This window comes from Nomascus leucogenys, chromosome 20 (assembly GCF_006542625.1).
Source record: "Nomascus leucogenys isolate Asia chromosome 20, Asia_NLE_v1, whole genome shotgun sequence".
Classification (NCBI taxonomy): Eukaryota; Metazoa; Chordata; class Mammalia; order Primates; family Hylobatidae; genus Nomascus; species Nomascus leucogenys.
The window spans coordinates 52,978,912-52,995,607 of NC_044400.1; positions in this window are offsets into that span (position 1 = coordinate 52,978,912).

Below are 16,696 nucleotides of genomic sequence, written 5' to 3' on the forward strand. Positions count from 1 at the left end.
AGTGCTCAGTCATACAGCAGCAAGGAAATTAATTCTCTCAGTATTCTGAATGAGCATAGAAACATTCTTCCCCAGTGAAGCCTCCAGATCAGAGCACAGTCCAGCCTTGAGTCCCTCATCAGAGGACCAGCTAAGCTGTGCTCTAACACGAGTGTTATTCTAAATCAATATATTTATGTTTTTTTGTTATGAATCGATAGAAAACTAATATAGCTTTTAAGTCAGACATGAATCATGTACATTTTGGTAGCAGGACATCTAAATTGAGAACCCAAAAATATTGCATGTATTTAACAAATTATTTATGATTATTTTCTATGTGCTCATCACTGTTCTAGGCACTTGGGATACATCACTGAATATGGAACTTATATTTTAGATGGGTGGATAATAAAAATATAAGTACAATAACTGGTAACAGTATATTGGAAGATAATAATTAATGCCACTGGCTCAAGAAAATTCTACGTGAGATAAAGAACATTAGGAATACGAAGCATATAAGCTGCAATTTTAAATATTGTGATTAGAATAAGCTCGTTTGAGTATATAACGTAAGGTGGTTGGCTAATGTATTCTAGCAGAGGTATTAGGTATGAGCAATGACATAAGGAACAGTCTGTCTTGCACATCCAAGGAAAAGAAAGGTGGTCCGTGGAGTTGGAACAGAATGATTGGGGAACGGTACATGAGAGCAAGTCAGAGGGCAAGCAAGGCATGGGAGAAAGTGAGATTCACCACAGACTGAAGCTTCTAACCTTAGAACATGGAAGCCTAAAATTGTCTTCAACTGAGGCATGGAAAATTGTGAGTACATAGATTTTTGAGGGAAGACCAGAGTTCCTTTTTGGATATTGATATGGACTGAATTGTGTACACCCAAATTCTTACGTTGAAACCTTAACCTCCATTGTGACTGTATTTGAAGATAGGGCTTTTAGGAAGTATTAAGGTTAAATGAGGTCATAAGTTTGGAGAGTCGCAATCTTATAGGACTAGTGGTCTTATATGAGGAGTAAAAGGAGAAATTTGTTCTCCCTCCATGTGCACATACTGAGGAAAGGCCATGTGGGGGCACAGTGAGAAGCCAAGAAGAGAGCTCTCACCAGGAACAAAACCCTACAGGACCTTGATCCAGGACTTCCAGCCTCTAAAACTGTGAGACATACATTTCTGTTATTTAAGCCAACCAGTATTTTGTTATGGAAGCTCGAGCAAACAAACATAAACAGTTTAAGCTTTAGACGATTATTGAAAAGACAAGAGAAGCTGTTGAGTAAGCTGCTATTTACATGAGCCTTGGCCATCCAACAAAATGATTTCACATAAATCACCAAAAGCTGTAATTCTTCGTTTTCTTTAATGAATATTGGCATAGCTTTATATCAGTAGTTGAAGAATTGATATTATATAGTAGGAGAGCCACTATGTTCAAAGGCTTAGAATTTCCAAATGTGACTGAGTGTGTGTAAATGTATGGACTGTAGATATGTACATCTATGTACTGGAGGGGGAGAGAGAAATACGTGGAGAGGCAGAGAGAGCAAGAGACAGAGAGAGAGCAAGAGAGAGGGGGAGAGAGAGAAAGAGAGAGACTGATTATTGTAAATCTTGCCGAGAGAGAGAAAGAGACTGATTATTGTAAACCTTCCCAAGAGCATATTTAAATTGACACAAAAATAAATTCACCTTGATGATATTTAAAGCAGTATAAATAGAACTGGTTATATTCAAATACATACATTTTTTATATTGCCACAGTTTGCCTGAATAAAAGCTCAGATGACTGAACAAAAATGTTAGGATCTTCAGGGGCTGACAGGATAATGGCAATCATCGCGGTATAAAAAATAAAAGTTGGGTCATGGGGACAAATCTGGGTGACAACAGCGAGTACAAATACTGTGGAGAGATTCTGTCTGGTGTTAACCCAAAGAGTTTCAACTTCACTTTCAGGTTCGATAGTCAACCTTGTTATGAGAACAACCTTATTGTTCCTCTGACTCTCCTGGGTGCCTTGCTCAAAATAATGTTATTGGAAGTCATAGTGACTAAATCCAGTTTTACTGATTCTTAATGAGGAAGCCGAAAGACAAGGGTATTTACAGATTTGAAGGGACTTGTTAGCTGGATGTCAGTCTCTAGTGAGACTTAATTCTGTTTTGTTTTCCCGACCTATATAGTGTTTTTTGTTGTTGTCCTCATTCTACTTCTATTATGATAGCATATGGCAAATCCTTATAAAAAAATCTGGTCTATAATTTTATACAAACTCTTTCTGTTTCTAAAGCTCATAAGTATTTACAGTGCATACAATGGCATATGCATTTATATAACCAAGGGCTAGAAGAAGGAGAGGTTTATAAAATTACATCAAATAAAGTTACAATCAAATAGATAAGTTAGTCAAATAAGACCAATTGTGATGATATAGAAGTTTAAGATTTTTTTTAAGAGGCTGACAGCTCAGAAAATCATTCCTGTAGGTGATAGGAGCATACTAGTTTTGAATACTTGGCTAGACTGAGAACACCTGCCATGTCGGAGATCTGAACATTGTCAATTATGCAAGGTTCTGAAATGTATATTCAAAGAATATTTGAAATATGGTGCAGGAGAGGACCTAGAACCAGATACAAATGTGGATGACACTTATGAGTCAGAATGGGGACAAAAAATTCAAACTCTTAAATATATATAGTTTTCAGCTGTGAATTAATATGAACATAAAAATGAATTATTCATACACCATAGGCTTGAAAAACTTAAAGGAGAGTGGTGGAATATAGGAGACCATGTGAGACCCTTGCTTTCAACTTGGGCTATTACTTGGTGGGCTACAAATTAAAAAGAAAAAGAAAAGAAAGGAATTAAGCAATGCATGTAACCCATTATCTATCACAATGAATCATTTTAGCATAAGCCATGAATTGCCAAATTTCAACAAAATTTTGACATCCACATTATGCCATTCAAATTATATTAAAGTAAATGAGAAAACAATTCTCTTTCTGTTTTTATAAGTTTAGATGTTTTTTACAACAGAGGTTTCCAACCTTTTTTGGCACCAGGAACTGGTTTCATGAAAGACAGTTTTTCTGTGGACAGGTGTGGGGGTATGGTTTTAGATGAAACTGTTTCACCTCAGATCATCAGGCATTAGCTAAATTCTCATAAGGAGTGTGCAAGCTAGGGAAATGAATGCCACCACTGATCTGACAGGAGGCAGAGCTCAGGTGGTAATTGCTCACTTCCTGCTCACCTCCTGCTGTGGAGCCCAGTTCCCAGTTTCCTGGAGCCCAGACTGGTACCATTCTGTAGCTCCAGGACTCAGGACTCCCAATATAAAATGCTTTTCTGGTTTATCTTTTGTAAGAAAAGTTGAATTTACATATCTCAGATTTGTTTAAAGCAGCATATGTCTATTTAGATAGAGCAAGTGGTAAATACTTAAATGTATCCCCTGTGTTACTCTGGTTTCACACTGCTGATAAAGACATACCCAAGACTGGGTGATTTATAAAGAAAAAGAGGTTTAATGGACTCACAGTTCCACATGGCTGGGAAGGGCTCACAATAACAACAGAAGGTGAAAAGGAACATTTTACATGGCGGCAGACAAGACAGGGAATGAGAATCAAGGAAAAGAGGTTTTCCCTTGTAAAACCATCAGATCTCATGAAACTTATTCACTATCATAAGAACAGTATGGGGAAAACTGATCCCATGATTCAATTATCTCCCACTGGGTCCCTCCCATGACATGTGGGAATTATGGGAACTAGAATTCAACGTGAGGTTTGGGTGGGGACACAGCCAAACCATATAATTCTCTAATCCTAAAAATCAGAGAATTGTATATGGTTATACATCATATTTCCAGAGAAAACATTAGGAAAGAATTCTATAAAGTACAATAAATCCTTACTCAATTTTGCATTATAATCAAGTTTATTTATTTTTATTCTGCTGTGACTGAAATAATCTTATTGGAGATCTTTCTTACAAATAATTACACATAAATTTTCCATCTTCAAAATGTGTCTTTCTACACATTGGTAGAATTCTTTACTAATAAAGACAATTTTAATTTGAAGATTTATGCTAATAAGGCAATTTCCATTATCAACAGTTAGTCAAGCTATATTATACAACAGGTTTCAATATTTTTAGAAGATAACTTATGAGATACAAAAATGTAAATATTGTCTGTATTTTTAATATATTTATGTAGATATTAAATAGATGAATGATAAATCATTCCTATATAAATTCAATGTTATAATGTGTAAAAACTACGTTTCAGAAACTATTTCACACTGAAAACTTTGATATATGCAAAAACCACTAAATTGGTACTATTTTTGAGTTATTTTGTTTGTCTATTTGTTTGGTTGTTTGTTTATAAAATATGCTGCCTTTGTTTGGAGTTGGAAAACTGTCTTACATAATCTACATATCATCCTGGAAAGTCCAAGATTTTGAGTATCTTCCAATCACATAAATTATTGCTTAGCTTGTTTTACCAAGAATTAATTTTTAACTTTAGATGTAATGATTATCAAAGCAAATATTGCTTTTTACTTTGAGGTGAAGTTTTGAGAGTTAAGAGTATATCAAAAGATATGTTTGTTAATCATAAATTCTTTTTTTTTTTTTTTTTTTTGAGACGGAGTCTCGCTCTGTTGCCCAGGCTGGAGTGCAGTGGCATCATCTCGGCTCACTGCAAGCTCCACCTCCTGGGTTCACGCCATTCTCCTGCCTCAGCCTCCCGAGTAGCTGGGACTACAGGCACCCGCCAGCACGCCCACCTAATTTTTTGTATTTTTAGTAGAGACGGGGTTTCACCGTGTTAGCCAGGATGGTCTCGATCTCCTGACCTCGTGATCCACCTGCCTCGGCCTCCCAAATTAATCATAAATTCTTATAATCTATTGGAGACTGTTGAACCTACTAAATATTTAATTTCAATAAAAAGTGAAGAAAAGTATGTTTTACTTTTTCACAGTAGTGGAAAATTACCCAATCTGAGAAGTCTGTGGAAACTTAACTGTGAGTTGATACCAAAAGAGAGTCTTGAAGAACATAAGATAGTTGAACTTTTTTTGGAGTAAGGAATCAAAGTAAATAATAGCACAGCATAGACTTCCATGATGAGCATGCAGTGAACCTCACTACTGCAAAGGATAAAGCAGAGGAGTAATCAGTCTGACAGAGGGAAAATAATAGAGTTGGAGGTATCAGTACTGGAAAAAAGGAAAAGGGTGACAGCAAGAACCCAGGGATTTTAGAGGCATAAAGAAGGCCAATTTTAATATTGATGATTGCAAAGGGATAGACCCAATAAATGTTTTGGAACTAGAATTAGTATTGTATATATAGGTAGGGAAGGAAGAGAACCATTGAAAATGATAGGTGAAAAAAAGTATCTGGAATGACACTAAGGTCATGTGATTGACTTGATCACGTGATTGACTTGATCATGTGATTATATTATTCAGCAACAGAGAAAAATTATAATAAGGAGCATTTCAGGTAGGAAGATAGAAACTACATTTTCAGGAAAAAATGAGTATAGTATCAATGGACAAACAAGGAAATATGTACAACAAACAACTGGATACACAAAAATGAAACTCAAGAGAAATATAAGCAGTAGTAACATGATTTGGGACACTTGGTTGCAAAACAGTGGTACCCAGGTGGAAATTCTTTATGCTGTGGTTTTCTATAATAGCCAAGGAAACCAGTGGTTAAGAAACCCACTTTTTTTTTATAGCAAGCTGCAAGTAAATTTGCCTGACCATTTCCCTGGAGGGAGACATTATCTCTACTATACAAGACAGTATCCAAACATTCCATTTAGTTTGGAGGGAAATCCTGCCCATATCTCTCAAGGTTGTTTACTATATCAACACTCTTGAAAAGACAGCCACAGGCTGGGTGCCATGGCTCACGCCTGCAATCTCAGCACTTTGGGAAGCAGAGGCTGGCAGATCATGAGGTCAGGAGATTGAGATTATCCTGACCAACATGGTGAAACCTCGTCTCTACTAAAAATAAAAAAAAATTAGCCAAGCGTGGTGGCATGTGCCCGTAGTCCCAGCTGCTTGGTAGGCTAAGACACAAGAATCACTTGAATGCGGGAGGCGGAGGTTGCAGTGAGCCAAGATTGCACCATTGCACTCCAGCCTGGGAGACAGAGTGAGACTCCATCAAAAAAAAAAAAAAGAAAGAAAGAAGGAAGAAAGGAAGGAAGGAAGGAAGGAAGGAAGGAAGGAAGGAAGGAAGGAAGAAAGAAAGAAAGAAAGAAAGAAAGAAAGAAAGAAAGAAAGAAAGAAAGAAAGAAAGAAAGAAAAGGCAGACACAAGAAATGGGAATGTAGGGACTCTAGTCACAGCACTTGCAGAACCTTGAGACATGCATGGAGAATCACCCTCAAACATGTACAGGCAAGGATGTGTTGTTATGCAATGTGAGAAAAAGAAATTATGTTTGGGAATGAGGAAATTTATTGAAGTGGCTCATATAACTAACTTCTGTGTAAAATAATGAAGGGCAAACATTAACATAAAAAAACTTCTCAGTATTAGCAAGAAAGATACATACAGAGTTTGAGGAGGAAAGTTTACATCACCTCCTTAGGTAAAAAAACAATCCTATTTGATGCCAACTGGCAAAGATAACAGAGACTTGGTAGTGAAAGGAAGTTAAGATACTTAACCCCAGGCTTGAGACTGTGTACTAAAGCATGAACTATAGCAGCTCTACATATCTTCTTACATTAACTGGTTTCTTCATTTATTTTCTTCTATCTACATTTGGTAGTGGCTAATATTGCAATTTTAATTCTGAGTATGTAAGTGAATTGATGTTAATTATAGGGCAGCTGATGGGAGTTTGTGTTTGTCTTGTATTAGCCGTGAACATGAGTGTTCCTTTATCTTAATAAACGGAAAAAAAATGAATTCTGAATGGCCAAAAGGAGTGTATTGTTCAGGTTATTATTAACTAGATTTACTCCTATTTATTCTCTACTCTCTTTTGTTCTGTTCTATATATTAGAAGCTGATCTTCACATAATAAATGAACCGGGCTCCGTTTCTATCAAGCTTCTAGTTGGCATTAGCCAAAGAGAAACATTTCAAGGTATTCAAAAGCAGAAGGAAGTATAAGTCAAGCTATGCCTTTCCTATTCCTCTCCCTGCTTTATCGCTGTGCCTCTGGCAGTGATTTTAAGACTCCACAGACAGTTCCTGCAGTGTGGCCCCTCCTCTGCTGAGCTCTAGTGAATAAGAGTGATATAATTTCTCCCCCTTTAGCTCTAGCAGTAGCAATGGTTTTCCATTGTTACCAGTCTCAGGGGGCCTCAACATTCATTGTTTGTTTCCTTAGGTCTATACACACCTTACTAAAAGATTCTTAGAAGTATAAAGATGTCTATTAACAAAATAGGTCAAAAAATTCTCATCATTTAAATCAGCTGAGTTATATTTGGTATCTCTGAATAAAATAGGGTACACGCAGGGGTCACAGCTTGCTTAGAGAAAAAATATATTCTCCCTTCTACCTACAAAAAAGTACAAAATGATGTGTGCAAAAGTTGCTGGTATTGAAGATTTGTGAATGATTAACTGAGAGAGTTCACATTCGATGACTTCTAGCTTTTCAGTGATATAAAAATGGGTCAGCAGTTAAGAGTGACTAAAATGAAAAAAAAAAAAAAAACAGTGGCTTTAATCTGGATGGCTCAGCCTAATCATGAGTCTTTAAAATAGAGAATCTTTCCAGCTGTAGCTTGAGAGAGATAGGCAACTATGGAAGAAAGGTCATAAAGATGTGGCATGACAAAGATTAGACCACTGTCTACATTAAAGATAGAAGAAGGGCATGAATCATAGAATGAGGCAGCCTCTAGACCAACAGCTTAGACCAAGAAATAAATTGGGGGTCTTGGTTCCAGAATCACAAGGAACCAAATAAGCAGAATGAAAGGCAGAATGGATTTTCCCCTAGAAACTTCAAAAAGAAACACAAAGTGCTGACACCTTGATTTTAGTCCGGTAAAACCTGCATCAGACTTTTACCTACAGGAAAAGTAATGTAATCAATCTGATTACTTTAAGCCACAGAGTTTATGGCAATTTTTCACAGGAGTAATAGATCATTAATACATCTTCCTGCAGCTTTCTCCATGGACTCATGGAATGCGTTTTCCACCATTATGGCAGTCTGCACCGCATTGCTTCTGCTCAATAAACTTATTTTACAGCCAAAAAAAAAAAAAAAAAAAAAGGACAACGATGGGATCATGAGCATGGGATTAATAGATTTGCTGTAACCTCCATACATGAGGGTCAATTAGACTAATGCAAAGAAGGAATGGCTTATTAAAAATTTAGTCATGGCACCAGCTGAGAGATAGGACCTTGAAATACTAGGGTTCTTACAGATGTATTACGTGGTTTGAATTGAGATAATTACATGGGCATGTCTCACCTATAGTCAGGTAAACAAGTCTGGAAATCAAGAAATGGAAATGGTTTTTCTGTTAAACATAATAACCCCTTTGTAGGCTTTTTAAACTTTTTGTCCTGGTAACTATCCTGGTTTGGTGCTCTTAGTTTCCAGTAAGGGGAATTATTCCATTGGGGTTCCAAGAGGGTTGCATTAAACTTTGTAATGAGACTGCCACTTGGCCATTTGAGGATTCTTATGTTACTAAACAAACAGGCAAAAAGGGACTATTCTACTGGCTAGAATGATTGACTGCAATTACCAAAGGAAATTGAGCTTTTGCTAAAAAATCAAGTCAGGAAGAACAATATCAGGAACCCAGGGAATTCTATGGACTCCCCTTAGTGCTTCCATGACCAATAATTATAATTAATGGAAAGCTACAGCATTCCAAATTCAGGATTATAAAGGACTCAATCTCTGGGTGAATGAATGTTTTCGTGGGCCAGCTGAGGCTCTGGTGAAGACAAGGAAAATATGGAATAAAGAAAATAGAAAAAGCTCAGAAATAAAGATTGTAATAGTTTTGTTCATTTTCTCTTTTCTTGTTATGCATACCTACTATATATTAAATTATTTGTTTTATTCCATTTAGCTTTATTCCACTGATTATTTTATAAAAGTTATTGAAGGTTAATTTTAAAATATTCACTGTGATGGACTAAATTTGAAGAGTAATTAACAGGTACAATCAAAGATAGATTCAATGAAAACTGGAACCACATTTTGGGGAAAGACGAGTGAGAACTTCTTCACCTGTATGAAAGATAGTAGCATTTATTAAGTAGAACGTAAATGGATGTAAAAAGATACATACAAGAGCTTAGCACACAAAAGAGTGATCTGTGCCCATTTTCCATTTATTTCCTCTTATCTCCAAACCTACTATCCTGTGCCCTACTTGCACAATGCTACCTTTGTCAATAGAGGGTGCTGGAAAGACACTACAAGGCCAAGAGTAGTCTTGTGTCTTTTGTCCTACCACCTTGCTGTTGGCAGAAAAATATGCACAAGGTCCCATGGTACATTACAGTGGTAAAAAAAAAAAAAAAAAAATCTATCCTTTGTGAGCCACTGCTAATGAGTTTCTGTGCCTACCATTGGAGCACTTATTGTGAACTTCTGGACTACACCGTCTATTAACTTTGCTCACCACTCGGATTGGGTGCTCCTGGTCAGTCATACCCTCTAAAATGAGATCTGGATCTCAGTGTTATGAGTCTTTTCAGTCATTAGTTCCATCCATATTTACTTGTCCTTAGCCCTTGAGGCAGTAACTACTGTGTGTATTTGCTATTTATCTGTCTTTAGAAGTCCTTTTACTATTATACCCAAGTTACATGAAATTTTACACATATAAATTACTAGTATCATTTTTTTCTCTTGAATGGACCCTGACTGATACACATCTGGATTGGCTAAAAAAAAATTGGTGAGATATTCCAGAAGAGTTTTTTAAGAATAATTGATAATTTAAAATTCTCTAAGAAAGCCTCAGAATTATTGCAATAATTAATAATTTTAAACTGAATAACCAAGCTTAATAATATGTAAGTTACAGATAGCAATGTACATACAAAAACAGATATAGACTTGTAACACATATGTATATTACAAACCCTTTTTTCTGCCATTTCCTGAAAAAATTGAGAATTTGGAGAATTCACATGTCATTTTGCAGAAAAGCCAATATTTTGGAAATTATAAGAGGCATTATTGTATCTAACTATAATTCCTTTTTTGGTTTTGCTTTTGGATTTCAAATAAATCCAAATATTCCTCGACTAAAATGAGAGTGTGTTGTGTGTGTTATCAAACTATATCAAATCTAAAGATTCAAACACATAAAATGACGATGGTTTGTCAGAGATAACATGGCATTAAGGCTTCAAGAAACAATATGAATAATCCACGGAGGTATCAAGGACAAAGTGATGTTACCTGTAAGGCCCGTCATGCTTTATTTGCACACTTCTTTCTTTTATAAGCTTTCTTTTTCTTTTTTTTTTGTCTCATTAGGAATACATCTAAATACTAGTAGGACAAAAGCTTGATATTTTTCCATTTCTTCAGATAAAATAAGATGAGACAACATTAGAGATACCACACAAAGATCTGAGTCAATAATGTGACAGTGTAAAATATCAAAAATAAGTCAGAATAAAAAGGAATCTCTGAGAATTCATAGCATGTTACTGAATAGTTGGACCATCCATTAACATGGAAATGTGTTCCCTTCCCTAAAGGAGATTATGATCAAATTAGGGATACAAGACAGATCAGTAATCAACATAAATGTGTTCAGGTAAAAACAAGTTATGACAAGAGTTAGTTGAAGGGGACCTAGGAATTATGCTGTCAGACTGAAGAAGGTGTAGAAAATGTCAAGAAGAAGAATGAATAGAATACTGTGGAATATATTTTCATAATTGATCAGCTGTGTATGTTTAACTATCATTCACAGACATTCTGTACACCCAAAAACTCTGTTAAAACAACTTATGATAGACATGGTTCAAGTGTAGATATTGCAAGTATTTGTTCAAATTCCTTCTCTTTCCTAAACTTCATGTTACACAGCAAAATAATAAAAGAAAAACACTAGGATGAATGGTCACTGACATTTTCAGGGTTTTCACAAAGACAGATCTTGCAAGTTTATGACTTCATGTATTATGGAACTATCAATATTCCTTCAGTCTGGCAAACATCTACTACCTGATGAAGTTCTTTCCAAAAAAAGTCATTATTCCCTCTCCGATAGATGACCATACCAGAAATTCTCCATTTACAATTAACTGATTCTGTTGCATCAACAACACATAGACATCTTGCTTAAAGAAATTGTCTCATCTTATGTCAATATATTCTGAAATTTACATCTTAATTTGTTTAAAGCCTTCATTTTATTATTTATTCTGAAAAACTCCATCTCATATGTCATACTCATAACAGATTGGGTTTACTAGTCCTGTGGAGTTATAATCACAAGCATTACTTTCTAATAGTCCCAAACCCCAAAATATTATTCAACACATTTTATAATATGAACAATTAGAAATGAACGTAAGTTCAATTTATTATCTAGCACTAACCAAAGATGTATTATAATTATTATTAAAAATACACAAATCATTGTGTCATAGAAATTATTAGCTAATTATGAGATCCTTCTCTTCCTGGGCACAGAGTATGTCTATATTTCCCAGCCTTTCTTGTGTGTTATAGTCAATGGGATGGGGGTAAAACTCACTTCTGCCACTGATTGAAATGGATCCTAAAAGGTTCCCATGTGTGCTCCCCCAATCCCTTGTTTGCTTTTCTCAGTGACTGAGATGGAAGGAAATTCCAGGAGAATCTTGGAAGCAATATACTGAAGATGATCAATCAACCTATGTCCTGAATGGCTGCATAAAGTCCCTGTCCCCCAATACCCCACTTTCCAAGATCACACACATTTTTTTAGCCTACATTTTACAAAATTTAATATTTCAACAGTCTTTACTTATTGCTAAACATATAGACACACACTTACACACATTCAACTTCAGTATTTTGATATAGTTTTTCTCACATAAAATAGAAACAAATTGTAACTTAGCTGGATCTCAGTTTGATTGGAATGGATCTTATACTTCGTCTATGTATCATTGAAAGTCATTTTTTCCTTCAGAACTGGCTAATTGCATTACATTTCAGATCTCTTTTGCCAGTTGAACCTTATTATTTCTTTCCTTTCCTTTTTTATTTTTTTAAAGGTTGTTTAGAGCAACATCGTCCTTTAGAAATAGCAGGATGTCCTAGGCACTTCCTCTTCTCTGCCCCAAAATTCAGAACTTCCTACTTCCCAGAAGACCCTGGGTTTCTCTAGTGAGGAATGAAATATAGACACGAATTATGGGGACAGGAAACAGTAGTCAAAGGGAAGGTCTTCAGCTTATACCATTCTAGGTACTACCAGTTAAACAGTTGGCATTCAGAGAAAATGTTCCCATATGGCAAAATGTATTCTGATTTACTTTTGTCCATATGATGCAATGCTTCCAGCCAGAAAGAATTCTTCCAGCTCTTCCATTATTGATGATCAAATTTTTTCACTAACCCCAGTTTCATTAAGATTTTCTTTTATATATCAGGTTTTTGGTTTATAGAAAAACAAATACTTGCATTTATGAATATTTTGATTTGGATAACACTTCCAAAGTTCTACAAAATGTTATGTTATATACAGATACTGAGATCTAGAAAATGAACTAATAATTTAAGCAGTCAGTATTTGAATTTAGATCAGCAGATGCCAAATTCGATCTGGTTTCTATCCTTTGTTCTTTCTTACATTGTCTAATTCACATTAGAATGGTGCTCCTCATTTGTATTTATAGAGGTGCATCTGTTCTTTACTGATGTAGCTTTACCCTTGTAAAATCTCCAGAGTACGTGTCTTTGTATGTCATTGTAGCTGAGACTGCTAGATTTTCACCAGCAATTCATACAATAATGAATCTTTCATGAGCATTAGCTTGCATTTCCCAGCCTCTCTTGCGGTAAGGTGTAAACGAATACTGAATTCTACCAAAGGAATGTGAGGAGAGTGGTGTGCCTTTTCCAGGCCAAGGCTTTTAAGGGGCAGGTATAACACCTTCATACATTCTGTTCCTTCCCATGGACTGGATACTGATAGTAGCAAAGCTCTACAGGATTATAGACACTCAAGATGAAATCATCTATTGTTTTTGCATCACTGTTTAGAGGAGAACAAAATTTTCAACAAAGGTTATCTCTTTAAGACTGACATACAAGTCACATGTAGTAGACGTTATATAATGCTGAACATATTTGCCATAATTTTTCTGAATATTTAGAGTATTCCAATAAAGTTTTCTATTTTCTAGTTTTTATTACCAGTTTTCTTAAGCTTAAGATTGCCCTTCTACCTATTTTGTATAATTTTTATCACCTATTTATTTAAGATCTATCTCATCTATCTCTTTACTTTCCCACTGTCTTCTTAGCTTTCAGTCTCACCTCTCTTTTATAAGACATACCACATATCATCACAACCTCCTATTACCATTATGGTTTTCAATAATAATGAAAAATAATGATTACTTTTACAAACATAAAACTATCCCAAATGACTATAATATACACCAGAAACAGCAGAGAATACAATTGTTTCACAAATATTTTGTTAATGTGACTACAATGTCAACTTTGTAGCTAAGAGAAAAAGAGTACAGATATTAACATAGAATATTTCAAAGTACATACTCTATTTCTTCAACATGTTGATGCAAAGCTTCATAAATTCCAGATATAGTACATTCATTCAACAGTAGCAATATCTACCCTAAATTCAGATTAATGTCACAACCCACGTGGACATAATATTGTCCAAATATATTTACACCAATTAATTATATAATTTTAAAATCTAAATCCAAAACAAAATCTTGCAGGCCAATTGAGTTCAATGTCCTAATTTCTCATATATAAAATATTTTATATCTATTTTTCTCAATTGCATTCCATGGTGACTGCACTCCAAGTCAACATAGAAAAAACAAAGCTATAGCAAATAAAATTGTAACCCCTTTGAAGAGGGGTTACATTATTTTTTATCTATGGCAGTTCATAACAGTCCAACTAACTATAGATACATTTATTCATGTCTCCATAATAAATGAGTAAAGATTATTTCAAAATGTTTGAATTTACATATTAGATTTCTTCCATTTGTTGGTTAATTTATTCTAGGTTGCACTGAACTGATGCATTCTAAGTTGCATTGTTGTACCATAATTTACTTGTTGATGCTATGCACAACATTTATTTATCAGTTTTTAGAGCCACAATATTTTTTATCTCTTGCAATCTTTCTTTCTCTTTCTTTCTTTCTTTCTTTCTTTCTTTCTTTCTTTCTTTCTTTCTTTCTTTCTTCTCTCTTTCTCTCTTTTTTTTTCTTTTTTTTTTTTTTTGTTTTGAGATGGAGTCTTACTCTGTCATCCAGCTGGAGTGTGGTGGCGCGATCTGGGCTCACTGCAACCTCCGCTTCCGGGTTCAAGCAATTTTCCTGCCTCAGACTCCTGAGTAGCTGAGATTACAAGAGCCCGCCCTCCTCCCCCCACCGGGGCTAATATTTTTCTTTTTTAGTAGAGACGGGGTTTTGTTCAGGTTGGTCTCGAACTCCTTACCTCAAGTGATCCACCCACCTCGGCCTACAGGAGTGAGCCACCGCGCCCGACCTGATTTTCTTTTAAGACAAAATTTACGGACTCACTCGGAAGTACAACACTAATCTGCAGGCACTATTGATAATAGCAGAATGTTAGATATAATCACGTTTTTCCCTATTCAATGAGTTATTCAGCGCCTGTGAATTTAAACTCTCATACTAATAATGAAGTTACGCCTAATTGCCTAATTCATAAAATGTATATTTCTGTTTAGCAAAACAAGTAGTATTGAATTATTCTTTATACGATTATAAAAACAGAAAAATATTTATCTAAATAACTATTTTGATCGTTAGATTATTTAACAGCTGCTTCTTGCTCTCCAGTCCTTTTAAATGAGGAATCACTTCACCCACAGCATTTTATAGTTTCCATTCTATGCCTATCCTTGAATTATCTGATTATATATTTGACAAGCATGCTTTGTTAACCTGAGTTTATCATTGTATTAGATTCCCCACTATGTTACTCCATGAAATAAACTAGATTTCCCTAAACCTGTAACAAGGTCTGTATTTATACTTCAATCCATTTTGTTTGAATATTGTAAACAATCTAAATTCCCTTTGTGAAATGCCCTTTCCTGATAAATCTTCCTTGTTTCATTCTAAATTGCATGAATTAAACAGGAATTTTATTTTTTCTTAATTTAAGCAACGAGTCTCCTTGAAATCTGTAATCCCTTTCAAAAATGTACCCTGACACTATGATTGCAGTTTTCCTGACACAAAATATCACAAGGCAAGAGTTTATTTCAACCACATATTGCTCAACTCATGCATATCTGTATGCATTCAAATAATGATCCTGACATTTTGTCAATTTTATGCTATTCTCATACTGTTCTTTTTTTTAAGTACTTTCATTCACAAATACTTAATGGAATTTCTATTAACTAAATAATAATATGCACATGAACTCCAAGTTATTGGGAACCTACATGCACATATTTTGCATATATAATAATCAATTCTCACACAACTCTGAAAGGCAGGTGGTATGCACATTTTCTACTTAAGGGAACTTAGTCTTCAAGAGCTGAAATATTCAACCCACCACGACATACATAATGAATGGCAGAGCCAGGGCTGAAACCCATATTTGTTTGACTCCAAAGGTCATTTCTATCCCTAAGCATTTTTACTCTTAGTTACAGATAGAAAAACTTGTAATTGCATTTAGTTTGATGTAGTATTTTGCCCACTTTTTATTAATGTACTGTATGTATCATTAGCAACTAAATATTAATTGGCAATTTTTAAGCTGACACATGCTGATGTACTCTGAAATGTTTGGAAATGAGGTGCTCTGAGATTCAACACTTAATTCCCATATAATTTTTTTCCAAGTACAAGGTCATTCTGACACTATTCATTTTACAAGAAGCAAATTTAAAGAGGCAATTTGCATATTTTCTGATTTACCTTAGAGTTAGAAGCTCCCTACTGTTAGTCATTTAGAAAGTAGTTGTACCTCTTTGAAATTGTACTTTTCTTCATAATACTTTCTGATATACACTTCCTGGTATATCATGAAAGATAAATTGCCTTGTCATTACACATTTCAGGGGATAAAATAAAGATCTGTAATAGGGGGCATGCGCTGGCATAGATTCAGAAAAAGGCAATGATGTTACACTCTAAAAAGAGTTCATACTTGCCTACACTGATAAAAGTAAGTTAAAGTTTTCAATTAATTTAATTGAGAATTTTAATTTGAAATAGTTATCTCCTTTCATAAACATCATCAAGATTGGTATAACATTCTCTGAAAATAATTAAGAATATATAAATACTACAAAAGGGCACTTATTAAATTCTGGATGGTTTAGATTTTACTTTGTTTTAAATTTATTAATCTGGAATAGATAATGCTAATTTAGAATGGCAAGAATATGTGTTAATCAGTGATTTACCATGATTATCATTAACTTCTCTGTAATC